Raw genomic sequence first — 5,107 nt, 5'->3', positions numbered from 1 at the left:
TTCGGGTTTTTCAAATAGGAACCCTATTTTTTTACTTTTATTATTCAGCAGATATTTTTTGAGAACTTGATGCATATAAATCAAAATTCGAACTAGTAGATTTGAGATACCTATATATCTCTGTGTACTAAGGATAATACGTAAATGGAAATTAGCTTAGGAAAGTAGATTTGGAAATTAGATGATTTGAAAATGTTAGTAGTTATTTGTTAGTACCTACTAATCACCATTGATCTATCGAGATAAATAATTTGTAAAAAATATTAAGTAGGTACCTATAATGATAATAGTGAATAAGTAGGTACCACATCTAATAGTAGGTAGGTACTTATAATTTTTTTATTGTAAACCATATTATAAGGATTATTATCCTTAGTATACACATTATAATAATTCAGCAACTACTTATTAGAATTTTGATTTAGATACATCTATACATTTACAAGAACATCATCTGCTAAATAATTTTCAGTAAAAAAAGGAAATTCTCATTTGAAAAATAGAAGATTGTATAGCCATAGCCCATAGGACACTCTTTAAAAGTAGTAAAAAAAGATCAGGAATTTGAATACGTAGTCTTTAGGTATACTTAAAAATTCTAAAAATCAGAATTTGAAGAAATGTATTTTTAAAGGAAAAAAATGTGTAGAATTTTCTCATGAAAATGTCAAGTAAATTTTGTATTTCATTATGGGGCCCCTTAAAAAACTGATCCCTAGGCATTTGGTGTGCCACGCCAACACTGGTTACCTATTATAGTATTATAAAACAGAAAATTGTAGTTTTCAAAACGAAAAAAAAATCGATTTTTCAAAAACTTGATTCACGAAAGCATTCTCGTTTCCCTTTGTTTTTCTCTAAGTTCATCCTAAGTGTTTTGAATGAGTTGTATAGTTAATTTTAATTTTAATTTCCAACTAAAAATCACCCTAAATGCGGCAAAAAGAAGCATTTATACTGTTCAAAAACACTATGAAAAAATGTTTGTTTTTTTATACTGATACTTTTTATAAAATAAGTATACAAAAAAAAATAAATAAATAATACATACATTTTACTGTAAACGAAAATGTTTTATTCATTAATAACGAATAATGATGTACACAATATTTGCCATAAATAGATTATATAATATTATGCATATGTTATATCATGATGAACTCTGTCCAGCCCAATAATGATTTTATACATTATATATTATCGAGTTAAACAAAACACAATAATTGTGAAAACATAATTAAAAACATTGAAAAAGCTATCTCATATATAGGTGTTACAAATATGGTACTAACACTTTTCAAGTCTCAATGAATCTATTTATATAACTTTTACATTAATCGGTCTAATCGTTTACAAATTACACAAAAGTAACATAATAGATACACTCAACAATTATAATACCCATATAATATATAGGAGTACAGGACTTGAAACGGGATACCAGTTTTTACCAAAATCTGGTCATTTTCCGGAATTTTTGGGAACCTTTAATCAGTGACTGTCAGTGGCACAACTAGGATTCATTCAAAGGGGGGTCCAAAAAAATTTATTTAACTACTGTTTTTCTGGACTTTTCCTGAGTATACATACATTTAATTTTTAAACACAATTTGCCGAGTTAAGATTAATAAAAAAAAAACACAATTATATTATTTACATTTTTAAATTTATATTTACAATGTATGTCAATTAATTATTATCGGATTCGACGTGCTATCAGCAAAATACCTAATCTCCAAATCTAATCTAATAACTCATAAGTAATAATCAATCTAATCAATAAATTTCGATGAACATTTCACGGAAACTTTTAAAAATAAAAAATAAAACTATGACATAAGCCAAGGGGGGGGGGGGGGGTCCATGCCCCTGGGTTCACCACTGGTTACCGTTATTATAAACCTATCTGTATATGCTCGTTTATCGTAAAAAAAACTATTTAATGGTAAATGATCCACGATGAACCATATAAGTACCTTATTCAGAAATATAATTGTAGGAAATTAAAAAAAATGAATAAAATGTTCGTAATAAATAATAGCATTTCAAAACACTAAACTATGATATTATATTTTAGTCTACTTAGATTTTAATTAGTCATCACCTGTTTGAGTTTAAATTGCACGACATTTTACATTTTATATTCTAAGCACAGCGAGGAAACTAGTGGTTTTAAAGTGGTGTTTATTTTATTATATTTATTATTTTTTTTTTTATGCTTTATATACAAAATTTCTACCAGAAGGAGCGCTTCGATTTCAACATATTATAATATCTTACATTTTAGCAAATTGGATCAAGATGGTGCTTTAGACAAGTCATTTTTCGATTTTCTCATTAACTATTAAACGCCATGGGAAAAACCACAGATAAATTACAAAAAAAAGGCTTCATTATAGAAACAAATAAATAATTATAATAATATTATAATACTAATACAACTTACAGGCTATAATAAATAATAAAAATATATAAAAATTCAGACTGACAAACCGTCTCCGCTCAAAATCGTATTTTTTATACAATGAACAAAGATATTATATCATTGAATGCAAGCTTCGTACAATCCATTATACATTGACCAACTTGTAGCCTACTGTACAGCAGAGTGACATCCACTTACCCGCTTTTTTTATCATCTGAACTGATTTTCAATTACCTAACTAAGAACCTGAACGGCTGAACCATTTACAAAAGCCGTGTGTTAAAACTAATTTTGAATTTAACATCCGATAATTCCAGAAGAAGAAGAAGACGAAAAAGTAAAAATAATATCATGACAATATATATAAAATATACTTACTCATTTTTACTGCAAAAATATTTATAATATACGTTGGTTTTCAATAGTAAAATGTATTATAATAGTATATACGATATCAAATGTATAATGGGGTTCAATGGGATGGACCCATTAGGGTTTCTTTACAACTAATGACTGTGTATGAACTGTGGATATTGATAATTATATAATAAATATTAATTATTACTATAACACAATCTTGAAACTCACACAGATTAAAAAATTATTTTTATAATATTTATTATTTATTATTTTAATAATATAATTGACAAACCGAAAATGTACGTACTATAAATTTCTAGAAAAAAATATAATGATAATGTATTGCTATAGAAAACTGTATTCAACAATAAATTCCAATAGTTGACATTTATTTTGTAATTGAATAATTAATAACTTTTTTGAAGATGATGGTAATTCAAAACAATTTTTATTAATTAAATTAATATATTAATATATTTATACGGTATATACAATAGTTTATATAATATAGGTACTATAAGAATCGTATCAAATAAAGTAATACTATGAAATACAAAAAATATATATTACAATAAAAAAAAATACAAAAATTACGTACCTCCTAAGTATCCTATACAAAAAAAAAACAAATAAGCGTGGTTAAATTTAAATGTTTTGTTAATTGGAATAAACCTTCTTCAACATAGGTTCCATGAAAATATAACATACTTTCAACTTACTATAATCATCTAAAAAAATGTTAGAAATAGGTAATATTTAATTGATCGCATAACAACCGTTTATAATACACGAGTACACGACTACAAATTTATTTGATTATTGTTTTATTGAGGTTAAGATCAATAAACTATCATGTTTTATTTACAAATTAATATGACAATAATATAATAGTTATAAATTATTATCATGTACCTATCTTATCCCTTAATATAAATAATTCGAGTATTGTTAACATAAACACGAACATAAACATTGATTATTTTAATACAATATATAGGTAATATAGATTTGAGACTGAATATAAAACAATAACTTAGCTTTCCAATTCCAAACACTGAGATCATACATTTCATAAAAATCTTTCTCAATATTTTGTAACCATTTTATAATGCAATGAAACTCAGATAATGTCTACGAAATGTCTACGATAATAGTGTTTGTAACATATAGCCATAGGTAGGTTTTAAGTTCAGAGTTACAAATTATGATACCCTTCGAGAATATTTTCTTACCTACTTAGATATGTCAAATTTATATAAAAATCATAAATACTTACCTTTATCTATATACTGTAAAAACAAATATATAGTTTATAATAAATATGATCGTTTCTATTAAATCTGTCATATAATGTACTGGTAAATGTTTACTATTTTGTAGGTACTGCATAAAGGTGAATATATGTAGTAATCACTCTAAAATTTAAAGGTCAAAGCATTTTTACTGCTCTAAAATATGTGGTAACCGTAACAGATACAAACAAACACACGTCGTTGTAAAATCAATATGTCCATTGCTCTGCTCAGAATATAAAACTAATTAGATACATTTATAAAAGGAATCTCAGAAATTCTATGGAAAATAAAAATAGGTTCCTCATAATACACTTATAAAAGAATAAGAGTAAGTACTAAGTAAATACTAAATAGTAACTATAACAATTTTTATAATAATTTAAAAATTTCAGTTATTGGCCAGATCCCAGACATATCATAATATTAAATGTTTGTGTCATGTATTATTAACTACCAAAGAGAATCGCGCATGTGCTATTCACATATTTTATGTGCGTCTATGTGTGTACATTTGTGTACACATGTAACGCATCGCTAACGGCAGCGGCAGTTGCCTCCTGAGAAAGTTGGTAGCCGCCGCCGATACGGGACGCGTGGAGGGGCAGCCGTACTATGTAGTAATACAGTACCTATGTCAGTATAATATTAATATTATATTCGCCTGTTGCGCACGGAAACTTGCCAGTCTCTTACTTATGGGCATCACGGTAGTGATGGGCGATTCAGGTCGGTGAATCGATTTTTGAATCGATTTAAATCGGAATGAAAAAAATCGATTCAAAAAAAATCGTTGCCCAAAAATTTTTGGATTTTTTGGAAAATCGATTCTTAAAATATCGATGTTTCTTATCACTAGATTGCGCTTTTTGGCATGTCTGTCTGCTCTCCTTTGTGATGCCCGGGTTCATATTGATTCATATATAAAGGTTTTTCATACTCATTAACGTTAGTGCGGGTACTCCCTACCTAGTCTGTCTTGATTTCGGATCGAGTATACACTGGAAAGTGTTGTAGTCCTATACGTGGC

The 5,107-nt window shown here is 27.2% G+C and overlaps 1 protein-coding gene across 4 annotated transcripts in view; it reads right to left on the bottom strand.

The window, feature by feature from the left end:
• LOC100168229 overlaps positions 1-5,107 on the bottom strand; it is a 396,335-nt gene that overhangs the window by 333,774 nt on the left and 57,454 nt on the right. The window lies entirely within an intron of this gene.

The sequence above is a fragment of the Acyrthosiphon pisum genome, chromosome A2 (genome assembly GCF_005508785.2).
Source record: "Acyrthosiphon pisum isolate AL4f chromosome A2, pea_aphid_22Mar2018_4r6ur, whole genome shotgun sequence".
Lineage (NCBI taxonomy): Eukaryota > Metazoa > Arthropoda > Insecta > Hemiptera > Aphididae > Acyrthosiphon > Acyrthosiphon pisum.
The sequence above is the reverse complement of the archived record's forward strand: the minus strand, read 5'-3'. Positions and strand labels throughout refer to the sequence as shown.